Source organism: Anomaloglossus baeobatrachus, unplaced genomic scaffold (assembly GCF_048569485.1).
Source record: "Anomaloglossus baeobatrachus isolate aAnoBae1 unplaced genomic scaffold, aAnoBae1.hap1 Scaffold_850, whole genome shotgun sequence".
Lineage (NCBI taxonomy): Eukaryota > Metazoa > Chordata > Amphibia > Anura > Aromobatidae > Anomaloglossus > Anomaloglossus baeobatrachus.
In genome coordinates, this window is record NW_027445240.1 from 13,432 (window position 1) to 27,617 (window position 14,186).

At 46.9% G+C, this 14,186-nt stretch overlaps 8 non-coding genes and 1 pseudogene across 8 annotated transcripts; all 9 read right to left on the bottom strand.

Annotated features, from left to right (window-relative positions):
• Positions 1 to 1,274: 1,274 nt before the first annotated feature.
• LOC142288758 (U2 spliceosomal RNA) lies at positions 1,275 to 1,465 on the bottom strand. Its single transcript, XR_012749392.1, has one exon. It is a non-coding gene; the product is annotated as a U2 spliceosomal RNA (small nuclear RNA).
• A 1,387-nt stretch (positions 1,466 to 2,852) lies between these two features.
• On the bottom strand, positions 2,853 to 3,043 carry LOC142288759 (U2 spliceosomal RNA). Its single transcript, XR_012749393.1, has one exon. It is a non-coding gene; the product is annotated as a U2 spliceosomal RNA (small nuclear RNA).
• A 1,387-nt stretch (positions 3,044 to 4,430) lies between these two features.
• On the bottom strand, positions 4,431 to 4,621 carry LOC142288760 (U2 spliceosomal RNA). The gene has a single exon (XR_012749394.1). It is a non-coding gene; the product is annotated as a U2 spliceosomal RNA (small nuclear RNA).
• A 1,387-nt stretch (positions 4,622 to 6,008) lies between these two features.
• On the bottom strand, positions 6,009 to 6,204 carry LOC142288794 (U2 spliceosomal RNA). Its single transcript, XR_012749424.1, has one exon. It is a non-coding gene; the product is annotated as a U2 spliceosomal RNA (small nuclear RNA).
• A 697-nt stretch (positions 6,205 to 6,901) lies between these two features.
• On the bottom strand, positions 6,902 to 7,043 carry LOC142288797 (U2 spliceosomal RNA; annotated as a pseudogene).
• Positions 7,044 to 8,430: 1,387 nt separating this feature from the next.
• LOC142288762 (U2 spliceosomal RNA) lies at positions 8,431 to 8,621 on the bottom strand. The gene has a single exon (XR_012749395.1). It is a non-coding gene; the product is annotated as a U2 spliceosomal RNA (small nuclear RNA).
• Positions 8,622 to 10,008: 1,387 nt separating this feature from the next.
• On the bottom strand, positions 10,009 to 10,199 carry LOC142288763 (U2 spliceosomal RNA). Its single transcript, XR_012749396.1, has one exon. It is a non-coding gene; the product is annotated as a U2 spliceosomal RNA (small nuclear RNA).
• Positions 10,200 to 11,586: 1,387 nt separating this feature from the next.
• On the bottom strand, positions 11,587 to 11,777 carry LOC142288764 (U2 spliceosomal RNA). Its single transcript, XR_012749397.1, has one exon. It is a non-coding gene; the product is annotated as a U2 spliceosomal RNA (small nuclear RNA).
• Positions 11,778 to 13,164: 1,387 nt separating this feature from the next.
• Positions 13,165 to 13,355, bottom strand: LOC142288765 (U2 spliceosomal RNA). The gene has a single exon (XR_012749398.1). It is a non-coding gene; the product is annotated as a U2 spliceosomal RNA (small nuclear RNA).
• Between the last annotated feature and the right edge of the window lie 831 nt (positions 13,356 to 14,186).

The following is a 14,186-nucleotide window of genomic DNA, read 5'->3' on the forward strand; positions in this document are numbered from 1 at the left end:
AGCCAACCCTTGAAAAGGCTGCTTTGCAGAGCCAAAACAAGAAGAATGGTGCGTTTTGCAGCCGCCGCCCACTGCAATGAATCTGAATAACTCCTCCTTTAGGGCGCAAGCAACTCCCCTCCCCCTTGCAGTCTTTCCAATTCACGATACAAAAAGACGGACAGGACAGGTTGCCTGACTTTCCGTCACTGCCACCCTTTGCCATCCTTACCCGTAGAAAGCCCTTTCATCATCCCCAAACCCTAATCTTTTCCCTTTCCTTCCCAGCCCCCAAACCCTGCCCTCTGTACCTTTCTCACCACCCGCTTCCCTTCTCCTGTCATCCCCCTACCACCCGGGAAAAAAAGAGATTGCCCCCTCCTTCCACTAGCCCACCCTCCCACCCAAAGAACAACTTCTTCTGCGCAGCTTGTTTTCTAGGCAGCAGCGCTATTGTGATGTCATCGGGGGGCATTGTGACAAGCCGCCAGTGTTCCGTCTCTTCATGTTGTGCACAGTTCAAACGGAAAATACATCAACAGGCAGACTACAGAAAAGCTTACTATCAAAGGTTAGAGGGGGGCTTTCTCAGAGGGCTTTTTACAGTTTTTCTATTCCCAATTAGCCGTTTAAGTGTACTTATTGAAAGTAGTAATTCTTTCATAGGCCGCCCTTTCTTAGTATTTGACGTTCCTTATATTGCGGTATGAGGCTTCGCAGTAGGTTGCAAACATTCATCACCCATGACTTTCCCCAATTGAGCTCAGAAGCTCAATGTCTATCATGACCTCTCTTTTAGAATGTCCAAGAGCAAGCAAACTATTCCTCCAGGAGAGGGCGCCAACAGACTACTAAAGAGATCATCATTACTCAAAGAAAACCCCAAAAACCAATGCATGATAGGAATAAACAGGTAACTTTCTTTGGAGTGGAAGCGGAGAGATCGCACCAGATGCCAATTCTAGATGTTATCACACCTGTGGTCACTGCAGCAGCAGGTGAATCCACTTTGTCCAAAAGGGATCTATTCCATTCAATTGCAAATGATCTAGATAAGACAGAGAACTGCAGCACGGGGACATAGCCGAGTTGGTCAGGTTGAGTGGTGATGAGTTTGCTATTTGGATGAATAAAGAAAGTCAAAAGTGTGAAAGATAAAAAACAAAAGGAGGAAGTGTGAAAAGTGAATGGGCCAAATTGAGGTGCATATGAAGACGTATGCTTTCTTCCAATTCATTAAATCGGGCTAATATGAATCAGGTGAATTGAGTTCTGCTTTTGGAAACTGGGTTAAGAAGGGGTGCACCGTTCCTGGAGGTACTGCAATACCAGGTCAATGCGTGGAGTGGACAGAGCAAGCTCTTTTTCCATCTCCCTGTTCTAAAAATCCATTTAATATATGGTCCCCAGATAGGGGACGTATCAGATATTAAACTGATAAGAACAGATACTACACTTGATCTTAGCCAAAAGGCCGAGAAGCGATAACCAGAATTGGTTTGGGCCTCGAGTGGCACCCTGGCCTATGCCGGACACATCTTAGGGAGAGAGAGCGAGAGGGAGACAAACCCACGCCTACACAAGACATTTTGTCACCCAAGCCAACCCTTGAAAAGGCTGCTTTGCAGAGCCAAAACAAGAAGAATGGTGCGTTTTGCAGCCGCCGCCCACTGCAATGAATCTGAATAACTCCTCCTTTAGGGCGCAAGCAACTCCCCTCCCCCTTGCAGTCTTTCCAATTCACGATACAAAAAGACGGACAGGACAGGTTGCCTGACTTTCCGTCACTGCCACCCTTTGCCATCCTTACCCGTAGAAAGCCCTTTCATCATCCCCAAACCCTAATCTTTTCCCTTTCCTTCCCAGCCCCCAAACCCTGCCCTCTGTACCTTTCTCACCACCCGCTTCCCTTCTCCTGTCATCCCCCTACCACCCGGGAAAAAAAGAGATTGCCCCCTCCTTCCACTAGCCCACCCTCCCACCCAAAGAACAACTTCTTCTGCGCAGCTTGTTTTCTAGGCAGCAGCGCTATTGTGATGTCATCGGGGGGCATTGTGACAAGCCGCCAGTGTTCCGTCTCTTCATGTTGTGCACAGTTCAAACGGAAAATACATCAACAGGCAGACTACAGAAAAGCTTACTATCAAAGGTTAGAGGGGGGCTTTCTCAGAGGGCTTTTTACAGTTTTTCTATTCCCAATTAGCCGTTTAAGTGTACTTATTGAAAGTAGTAATTCTTTCATAGGCCGCCCTTTCTTAGTATTTGACGTTCCTTATATTGCGGTATGAGGCTTCGCAGTAGGTTGCAAACATTCATCACCCATGACTTTCCCCAATTGAGCTCAGAAGCTCAATGTCTATCATGACCTCTCTTTTAGAATGTCCAAGAGCAAGCAAACTATTCCTCCAGGAGAGGGCGCCAACAGACTACTAAAGAGATCATCATTACTCAAAGAAAACCCCAAAAACCAATGCATGATAGGAATAAACAGGTAACTTTCTTTGGAGTGGAAGCGGAGAGATCGCACCAGATGCCAATTCTAGATGTTATCACACCTGTGGTCACTGCAGCAGCAGGTGAATCCACTTTGTCCAAAAGGGATCTATTCCATTCAATTGCAAATGATCTAGATAAGACAGAGAACTGCAGCACGGGGACATAGCCGAGTTGGTCAGGTTGAGTGGTGATGAGTTTGCTATTTGGATGAATAAAGAAAGTCAAAAGTGTGAAAGATAAAAAACAAAAGGAGGAAGTGTGAAAAGTGAATGGGCCAAATTGAGGTGCATATGAAGACGTATGCTTTCTTCCAATTCATTAAATCGGGCTAATATGAATCAGGTGAATTGAGTTCTGCTTTTGGAAACTGGGTTAAGAAGGGGTGCACCGTTCCTGGAGGTACTGCAATACCAGGTCAATGCGTGGAGTGGACAGAGCAAGCTCTTTTTCCATCTCCCTGTTCTAAAAATCCATTTAATATATGGTCCCCAGATAGGGGACGTATCAGATATTAAACTGATAAGAACAGATACTACACTTGATCTTAGCCAAAAGGCCGAGAAGCGATAACCAGAATTGGTTTGGGCCTCGAGTGGCACCCTGGCCTATGCCGGACACATCTTAGGGAGAGAGAGCGAGAGGGAGACAAACCCACGCCTACACAAGACATTTTGTCACCCAAGCCAACCCTTGAAAAGGCTGCTTTGCAGAGCCAAAACAAGAAGAATGGTGCGTTTTGCAGCCGCCGCCCACTGCAATGAATCTGAATAACTCCTCCTTTAGGGCGCAAGCAACTCCCCTCCCCCTTGCAGTCTTTCCAATTCACGATACAAAAAGACGGACAGGACAGGTTGCCTGACTTTCCGTCACTGCCACCCTTTGCCATCCTTACCCGTAGAAAGCCCTTTCATCATCCCCAAACCCTAATCTTTTCCCTTTCCTTCCCAGCCCCCAAACCCTGCCCTCTGTACCTTTCTCACCACCCGCTTCCCTTCTCCTGTCATCCCCCTACCACCCGGGAAAAAAAGAGATTGCCCCCTCCTTCCACTAGCCCACCCTCCCACCCAAAGAACAACTTCTTCTGCGCAGCTTGTTTTCTAGGCAGCAGCGCTATTGTGATGTCATCGGGGGGCATTGTGACAAGCCGCCAGTGTTCCGTCTCTTCATGTTGTGCACAGTTCAAACGGAAAATACATCAACAGGCAGACTACAGAAAAGCTTACTATCAAAGGTTAGAGGGGGGCTTTCTCAGAGGGCTTTTTACAGTTTTTCTATTCCCAATTAGCCGTTTAAGTGTACTTATTGAAAGTAGTAATTCTTTCATAGGCCGCCCTTTCTTAGTATTTGACGTTCCTTATATTGCGGTATGAGGCTTCGCAGTAGGTTGCAAACATTCATCACCCATGACTTTCCCCAATTGAGCTCAGAAGCTCAATGTCTATCATGACCTCTCTTTTAGAATGTCCAAGAGCAAGCAAACTATTCCTCCAGGAGAGGGCGCCAACAGACTACTAAAGAGATCATCATTACTCAAAGAAAACCCCAAAAACCAATGCATGATAGGAATAAACAGGTAACTTTCTTTGGAGTGGAAGCGGAGAGATCGCACCAGATGCCAATTCTAGATGTTATCACACCTGTGGTCACTGCAGCAGCAGGTGAATCCACTTTGTCCAAAAGGGATCTATTCCATTCAATTGCAAATGATCTAGATAAGACAGAGAACTGCAGCACGGGGACATAGCCGAGTTGGTCAGGTTGAGTGGTGATGAGTTTGCTATTTGGATGAATAAAGAAAGTCAAAAGTGTGAAAGATAAAAAACAAAAGGAGGAAGTGTGAAAAGTGAATGGGCCAAATTGAGGTGCATATGAAGACGTATGCTTTCTTCCAATTCATTAAATCGGGCTAATATGAATCAGGTGAATTGAGTTCTGCTTTTGGAAACTGGGTTAAGAAGGGGTGCACCGTTCCTGGAGGTACTGCAATACCAGGTCAATGCGTGGAGTGGACAGAGCAAGCTCTTTTTCCATCTCCCTGTTCTAAAAATCCATTTAATATATGGTCCCCAGATAGGGGACGTATCAGATATTAAACTGATAAGAACAGATACTACACTTGATCTTAGCCAAAAGGCCGAGAAGCGATAACCAGAATTGGTTTGGGCCTCGAGTGGCACCCTGGCCTATGCCGGACACATCTTAGGGAGAGAGAGCGAGAGGGAGACAAACCCACGCCTACACAAGACATTTTGTCACCCAAGCCAACCCTTGAAAAGGCTGCTTTGCAGAGCCAAAACAAGAAGAATGGTGCGTTTTGCAGCCGCCGCCCACTGCAATGAATCTGAATAACTCCTCCTTTAGGGCGCAAGCAACTCCCCTCCCCCTTGCAGTCTTTCCAATTCACGATACAAAAAGACGGACAGGACAGGTTGCCTGACTTTCCGTCACTGCCACCCTTTGCCATCCTTACCCGTAGAAAGCCCTTTCATCATCCCCAAACCCTAATCTTTTCCCTTTCCTTCCCAGCCCCCAAACCCTGCCCTCTGTACCTTTCTCACCACCCGCTTCCCTTCTCCTGTCATCCCCCTACCACCCGGGAAAAAAAGAGATTGCCCCCTCCTTCCACTAGCCCACCCTCCCACCCAAAGAACAACTTCTTCTGCGCAGCTTGTTTTCTAGGCAGCAGCGCTATTGTGATGTCATCGGGGGGCATTGTGACAAGCCGCCAGTGTTCCGTCTCTTCATGTTGTGCACAGTTCAAACGGAAAATACATCAACAGGCAGACTACAGAAAAGCTTACTATCAAAGGTTAGAGGGGGGCTTTCTCAGAGGGCTTTTTACAGTTTTTCTATTCCCAATTAGCCGTTTAAGTGTACTTATTGAAAGTAGTAATTCTTTCATAGGCCGCCCTTTCTTAGTATTTGACGTTCCTTATATTGCGGTATGAGGCTTCGCAGTAGGTTGCAAACATTCATCACCCATGACTTTCCCCAATTGAGCTCAGAAGCTCAATGTCTATCATGACCTCTCTTTTAGAATGTCCAAGAGCAAGCAAACTATTCCTCCAGGAGAGGGCGCCAACAGACTACTAAAGAGATCATCATTACTCAAAGAAAACCCCAAAAACCAATGCATGATAGGAATAAACAGGTAACTTTCTTTGGAGTGGAAGCGGAGAGATCGCACCAGATGCCAATTCTAGATGTTATCACACCTGTGGTCACTGCAGCAGCAGGTGAATCCACTTTGTCCAAAAGGGATCTATTCCATTCAATTGCAAATGATCTAGATAAGACAGAGAACTGCAGCACGGGGACATAGCCGAGTTGGTCAGGTTGAGTGGTGATGAGTTTGCTATTTGGATGAATAAAGAAAGTCAAAAGTGTGAAAGATAAAAAACAAAAGGAGGAAGTGTGAAAAGTGAATGGGCCAAATTGAGGTGCATATGAAGACGTATGCTTTCTTCCAATTCATTAAATCGGGCTAATATGAATCAGGTGAATTGAGTTCTGCTTTTGGAAACTGGGTTAAGAAGGGGTGCACCGTTCCTGGAGGTACTGCAATACCAGGTCAATGCGTGGAGTGGACAGAGCAAGCTCTTTTTCCATCTCCCTGTTCTAAAAATCCATTTAATATATGGTCCCCAGATAGGGGACGTATCAGATATTAAACTGATAAGAACAGATTTTTGATTTAATGAAGCTTTCCAAAGCACCGCAAAAATGCATGACTGAAGTCACACCAAAAACAGTGCAAAGGCTAGGATTCGTGTGGACCCCTCCGTGAGAAGAGGATCCCCAAAAATCAACCCCGTCCCTCCGAGCCAGAAGGCCACAGCGAGGGTCAGGGATCTTCGGTGCTCCCCCAAGCCGAAGCCTGGTTGAGCCTTGTTGTTGCTCCCAGCGTCCACCGAGGCATCTTACCCAAGTGGAGTAGGGAGCTACTAGTCGTTGGTTTCGCAGCCGAGACTGCCCGGACCGTCAACCGGTGTTGGTTTCTCAGCCCAAGGCTGACCGGACCTCCAACCGGGTGTTGGTTTCTCAGCCCAAGGCTGACCGGACCTCCAACCGGGTGTTGGTTTCTCAGCCCAAGGCTAACCGGACCTCCAACCGGGTGTTGGTTTCTCAGCCAAAGCTGACCCGGACCTCCAACCGGGTGTTGGTTTCTCAGCCCAAAGCTGACCGGACCTCCGACCGGGATTATAAAAATTTCCCTTCTTAGCCAGAAGGCCAGGATAGGGCAATATGCTTGGAAAGTATGAATAGGCAAGGCGCGGCGTGCGACAGAGTCTGAGGCTTACCAGGGTCCCAACCTAGCAAGTTCAGACTCCCTCCAGGGTGTCCATTCCTGGGGCACATTGCACCATAACCCCCACACTTACTCAGTCTAATAGCCTCAATCCTGGTAGGGCCATGGTTTCCTCTAGATGGATATACTATCCTCCCAAAGTACTAACAAGTGCAACCTTCCAGTGTGCATTGCATCATTGTACTAAGGTGGCCGGAGCCTTAAACCACCTTTTCGAACGATACTACACTTGATCTTAGCCAAAAGGCCGAGAAGCGATAACCAGAATTGGTTTGGGCCTCGAGTGGCACCCTGGCCTATGCCGGACACATCTTAGGGAGAGAGAGCGAGAGGGAGACAAACCCACGCCTACACAAGACATTTTGTCACCCAAGCCAACCCTTGAAAAGGCTGCTTTGCAGAGCCAAAACAAGAAGAATGGTGCGTTTTGCAGCCGCCGCCCACTGCAATGAATCTGAATAACTCCTCCTTTAGGGCGCAAGCAACTCCCCTCCCCCTTGCAGTCTTTCCAATTCACGATACAAAAAGACGGACAGGACAGGTTGCCTGACTTTCCGTCACTGCCACCCTTTGCCATCCTTACCCGTAGAAAGCCCTTTCATCATCCCCAAACCCTAATCTTTTCCCTTTCCTTCCCAGCCCCCAAACCCTGCCCTCTGTACCTTTCTCACCACCCGCTTCCCTTCTCCTGTCATCCCCCTACCACCCGGGAAAAAAAGAGATTGCCCCCTCCTTCCACTAGCCCACCCTCCCACCCAAAGAACAACTTCTTCTGCGCAGCTTGTTTTCTAGGCAGCAGCGCTATTGTGATGTCATCGGGGGGCATTGTGACAAGCCGCCAGTGTTCCGTCTCTTCATGTTGTGCACAGTTCAAACGGAAAATACATCAACAGGCAGACTACAGAAAAGCTTACTATCAAAGGTTAGAGGGGGGCTTTCTCAGAGGGCTTTTTACAGTTTTTCTATTCCCAATTAGCCGTTTAAGTGTACTTATTGAAAGTAGTAATTCTTTCATAGGCCGCCCTTTCTTAGTATTTGACGTTCCTTATATTGCGGTATGAGGCTTCGCAGTAGGTTGCAAACATTCATCACCCATGACTTTCCCCAATTGAGCTCAGAAGCTCAATGTCTATCATGACCTCTCTTTTAGAATGTCCAAGAGCAAGCAAACTATTCCTCCAGGAGAGGGCGCCAACAGACTACTAAAGAGATCATCATTACTCAAAGAAAACCCCAAAAACCAATGCATGATAGGAATAAACAGGTAACTTTCTTTGGAGTGGAAGCGGAGAGATCGCACCAGATGCCAATTCTAGATGTTATCACACCTGTGGTCACTGCAGCAGCAGGTGAATCCACTTTGTCCAAAAGGGATCTATTCCATTCAATTGCAAATGATCTAGATAAGACAGAGAACTGCAGCACGGGGACATAGCCGAGTTGGTCAGGTTGAGTGGTGATGAGTTTGCTATTTGGATGAATAAAGAAAGTCAAAAGTGTGAAAGATAAAAAACAAAAGGAGGAAGTGTGAAAAGTGAATGGGCCAAATTGAGGTGCATATGAAGACGTATGCTTTCTTCCAATTCATTAAATCGGGCTAATATGAATCAGGTGAATTGAGTTCTGCTTTTGGAAACTGGGTTAAGAAGGGGTGCACCGTTCCTGGAGGTACTGCAATACCAGGTCAATGCGTGGAGTGGACAGAGCAAGCTCTTTTTCCATCTCCCTGTTCTAAAAATCCATTTAATATATGGTCCCCAGATAGGGGACGTATCAGATATTAAACTGATAAGAACAGATACTACACTTGATCTTAGCCAAAAGGCCGAGAAGCGATAACCAGAATTGGTTTGGGCCTCGAGTGGCACCCTGGCCTATGCCGGACACATCTTAGGGAGAGAGAGCGAGAGGGAGACAAACCCACGCCTACACAAGACATTTTGTCACCCAAGCCAACCCTTGAAAAGGCTGCTTTGCAGAGCCAAAACAAGAAGAATGGTGCGTTTTGCAGCCGCCGCCCACTGCAATGAATCTGAATAACTCCTCCTTTAGGGCGCAAGCAACTCCCCTCCCCCTTGCAGTCTTTCCAATTCACGATACAAAAAGACGGACAGGACAGGTTGCCTGACTTTCCGTCACTGCCACCCTTTGCCATCCTTACCCGTAGAAAGCCCTTTCATCATCCCCAAACCCTAATCTTTTCCCTTTCCTTCCCAGCCCCCAAACCCTGCCCTCTGTACCTTTCTCACCACCCGCTTCCCTTCTCCTGTCATCCCCCTACCACCCGGGAAAAAAAGAGATTGCCCCCTCCTTCCACTAGCCCACCCTCCCACCCAAAGAACAACTTCTTCTGCGCAGCTTGTTTTCTAGGCAGCAGCGCTATTGTGATGTCATCGGGGGGCATTGTGACAAGCCGCCAGTGTTCCGTCTCTTCATGTTGTGCACAGTTCAAACGGAAAATACATCAACAGGCAGACTACAGAAAAGCTTACTATCAAAGGTTAGAGGGGGGCTTTCTCAGAGGGCTTTTTACAGTTTTTCTATTCCCAATTAGCCGTTTAAGTGTACTTATTGAAAGTAGTAATTCTTTCATAGGCCGCCCTTTCTTAGTATTTGACGTTCCTTATATTGCGGTATGAGGCTTCGCAGTAGGTTGCAAACATTCATCACCCATGACTTTCCCCAATTGAGCTCAGAAGCTCAATGTCTATCATGACCTCTCTTTTAGAATGTCCAAGAGCAAGCAAACTATTCCTCCAGGAGAGGGCGCCAACAGACTACTAAAGAGATCATCATTACTCAAAGAAAACCCCAAAAACCAATGCATGATAGGAATAAACAGGTAACTTTCTTTGGAGTGGAAGCGGAGAGATCGCACCAGATGCCAATTCTAGATGTTATCACACCTGTGGTCACTGCAGCAGCAGGTGAATCCACTTTGTCCAAAAGGGATCTATTCCATTCAATTGCAAATGATCTAGATAAGACAGAGAACTGCAGCACGGGGACATAGCCGAGTTGGTCAGGTTGAGTGGTGATGAGTTTGCTATTTGGATGAATAAAGAAAGTCAAAAGTGTGAAAGATAAAAAACAAAAGGAGGAAGTGTGAAAAGTGAATGGGCCAAATTGAGGTGCATATGAAGACGTATGCTTTCTTCCAATTCATTAAATCGGGCTAATATGAATCAGGTGAATTGAGTTCTGCTTTTGGAAACTGGGTTAAGAAGGGGTGCACCGTTCCTGGAGGTACTGCAATACCAGGTCAATGCGTGGAGTGGACAGAGCAAGCTCTTTTTCCATCTCCCTGTTCTAAAAATCCATTTAATATATGGTCCCCAGATAGGGGACGTATCAGATATTAAACTGATAAGAACAGATACTACACTTGATCTTAGCCAAAAGGCCGAGAAGCGATAACCAGAATTGGTTTGGGCCTCGAGTGGCACCCTGGCCTATGCCGGACACATCTTAGGGAGAGAGAGCGAGAGGGAGACAAACCCACGCCTACACAAGACATTTTGTCACCCAAGCCAACCCTTGAAAAGGCTGCTTTGCAGAGCCAAAACAAGAAGAATGGTGCGTTTTGCAGCCGCCGCCCACTGCAATGAATCTGAATAACTCCTCCTTTAGGGCGCAAGCAACTCCCCTCCCCCTTGCAGTCTTTCCAATTCACGATACAAAAAGACGGACAGGACAGGTTGCCTGACTTTCCGTCACTGCCACCCTTTGCCATCCTTACCCGTAGAAAGCCCTTTCATCATCCCCAAACCCTAATCTTTTCCCTTTCCTTCCCAGCCCCCAAACCCTGCCCTCTGTACCTTTCTCACCACCCGCTTCCCTTCTCCTGTCATCCCCCTACCACCCGGGAAAAAAAGAGATTGCCCCCTCCTTCCACTAGCCCACCCTCCCACCCAAAGAACAACTTCTTCTGCGCAGCTTGTTTTCTAGGCAGCAGCGCTATTGTGATGTCATCGGGGGGCATTGTGACAAGCCGCCAGTGTTCCGTCTCTTCATGTTGTGCACAGTTCAAACGGAAAATACATCAACAGGCAGACTACAGAAAAGCTTACTATCAAAGGTTAGAGGGGGGCTTTCTCAGAGGGCTTTTTACAGTTTTTCTATTCCCAATTAGCCGTTTAAGTGTACTTATTGAAAGTAGTAATTCTTTCATAGGCCGCCCTTTCTTAGTATTTGACGTTCCTTATATTGCGGTATGAGGCTTCGCAGTAGGTTGCAAACATTCATCACCCATGACTTTCCCCAATTGAGCTCAGAAGCTCAATGTCTATCATGACCTCTCTTTTAGAATGTCCAAGAGCAAGCAAACTATTCCTCCAGGAGAGGGCGCCAACAGACTACTAAAGAGATCATCATTACTCAAAGAAAACCCCAAAAACCAATGCATGATAGGAATAAACAGGTAACTTTCTTTGGAGTGGAAGCGGAGAGATCGCACCAGATGCCAATTCTAGATGTTATCACACCTGTGGTCACTGCAGCAGCAGGTGAATCCACTTTGTCCAAAAGGGATCTATTCCATTCAATTGCAAATGATCTAGATAAGACAGAGAACTGCAGCACGGGGACATAGCCGAGTTGGTCAGGTTGAGTGGTGATGAGTTTGCTATTTGGATGAATAAAGAAAGTCAAAAGTGTGAAAGATAAAAAACAAAAGGAGGAAGTGTGAAAAGTGAATGGGCCAAATTGAGGTGCATATGAAGACGTATGCTTTCTTCCAATTCATTAAATCGGGCTAATATGAATCAGGTGAATTGAGTTCTGCTTTTGGAAACTGGGTTAAGAAGGGGTGCACCGTTCCTGGAGGTACTGCAATACCAGGTCAATGCGTGGAGTGGACAGAGCAAGCTCTTTTTCCATCTCCCTGTTCTAAAAATCCATTTAATATATGGTCCCCAGATAGGGGACGTATCAGATATTAAACTGATAAGAACAGATACTACACTTGATCTTAGCCAAAAGGCCGAGAAGCGATAACCAGAATTGGTTTGGGCCTCGAGTGGCACCCTGGCCTATGCCGGACACATCTTAGGGAGAGAGAGCGAGAGGGAGACAAACCCACGCCTACACAAGACATTTTGTCACCCAAGCCAACCCTTGAAAAGGCTGCTTTGCAGAGCCAAAACAAGAAGAATGGTGCGTTTTGCAGCCGCCGCCCACTGCAATGAATCTGAATAACTCCTCCTTTAGGGCGCAAGCAACTCCCCTCCCCCTTGCAGTCTTTCCAATTCACGATACAAAAAGACGGACAGGACAGGTTGCCTGACTTTCCGTCACTGCCACCCTTTGCCATCCTTACCCGTAGAAAGCCCTTTCATCATCCCCAAACCCTAATCTTTTCCCTTTCCTTCCCAGCCCCCAAACCCTGCCCTCTGTACCTTTCTCACCACCCGCTTCCCTTCTCCTGTCATCCCCCTACCACCCGGGAAAAAAAGAGATTGCCCCCTCCTTCCACTAGCCCACCCTCCCACCCAAAGAACAACTTCTTCTGCGCAGCTTGTTTTCTAGGCAGCAGCGCTATTGTGATGTCATCGGGGGGCATTGTGACAAGCCGCCAGTGTTCCGTCTCTTCATGTTGTGCACAGTTCAAACGGAAAATACATCAACAGGCAGACTACAGAAAAGCTTACTATCAAAGGTTAGAGGGGGGCTTTCTCAGAGGGCTTTTTACAGTTTTTCTATTCCCAATTAGCCGTTTAAGTGTACTTATTGAAAGTAGTAATTCTTTCATAGGCCGCCCTTTCTTAGTATTTGACGTTCCTTATATTGCGGTATGAGGCTTCGCAGTAGGTTGCAAACATTCATCACCCATGACTTTCCCCAATTGAGCTCAGAAGCTCAATGTCTATCATGACCTCTCTTTTAGAATGTCCAAGAGCAAGCAAACTATTCCTCCAGGAGAGGGCGCCAACAGACTACTAAAGAGATCATCATTACTCAAAGAAAACCCCAAAAACCAATGCATGATAGGAATAAACAGGTAACTTTCTTTGGAGTGGAAGCGGAGAGATCGCACCAGATGCCAATTCTAGATGTTATCACACCTGTGGTCACTGCAGCAGCAGGTGAATCCACTTTGTCCAAAAGGGATCTATTCCATTCAATTGCAAATGATCTAGATAAGACAGAGAACTGCAGCACGGGGACATAGCCGAGTTGGTCAGGTTGAGTGGTGATGAGTTTGCTATTTGGATGAATAAAGAAAGTCAAAAGTGTGAAAGATAAAAAACAAAAGGAGGAAGTGTGAAAAGTGAATGGGCCAAATTGAGGTGCATATGAAGACGTATGCTTTCTTCCAATTCATTAAATCGGGCTAATATGAATCAGGTGAATTGAGTTCTGCTTTTGGAAACTGGGTTAAGAAGGGGTGCACCGTTCCTGGAGGTACTGCAATACCAGGTCAATGCGTGGAGTGGACAGAGCAAGCTCTTTTTCCATCTCCCTGTTCTAAAAATCCATTTAATATATGGTCCCCAGATAGGGGACGTATCAGATATTAAACTGATAAGAACAGATACTACACTTGATCTTAGCCAAAAGGCCGAGAAGCGATAACCAGAATTGGTTTGGGCCTCGAGTGGCACCCTGGCCTATGCCGGACACATCTTAGGGAGAGAGAGCGAGAGGGAGACAAACCCACGCCTACACAAGACATTTTGTCACCCAAGCCAACCCTTGAAAAGGCTGCTTTGCAGAGCCAAAACAAGAAGAATGGTGCGTTTTGCAGCCGCCGCCCACTGCAATGAATCTGAATAACTCCTCCTTTAGGGCGCAAGCAACTCCCCTCCCCCTTGCAGTCTTTCCAATTCACGATACAAAAAGACGGACAGGACAGGTTGCCTGACTTTCCGTCACTGCCACCCTTTGCCATCCTTACCCGTAGAAAGCCCTTTCATCATCCCCAAACCCTAATCTTTTCCCTTTCCTTCCCAGCCCCCAAACCCTGCCCTCTGTACCTTTCTCACCACCCGCTTCCCTTCTCCTGTCATCCCCCTACCACCCGGGAAAAAAAGAGATTGCCCCCTCCTTCCACTAGCCCACCCTCCCACCCAAAGAACAACTTCTTCTGCGCAGCTTGTTTTCTAGGCAGCAGCGCTATTGTGATGTCATCGGGGGGCATTGTGACAAGCCGCCAGTGTTCCGTCTCTTCATGTTGTGCACAGTTCAAACGGAAAATACATCAACAGGCAGACTACAGAAAAGCTTACTATCAAAGGTTAGAGGGGGGCTTTCTCAGAGGGCTTTTTACAGTTTTTCTATTCCCAATTAGCCGTTTAAGTGTACTTATTGAAAGTAGTAATTCTTTCATAGGCCGCCCTTTCTTAGTATTTGACGTTCCTTATATTGCGGTATGAGGCTTCGCAGTAGGTTGCAAACATTCATC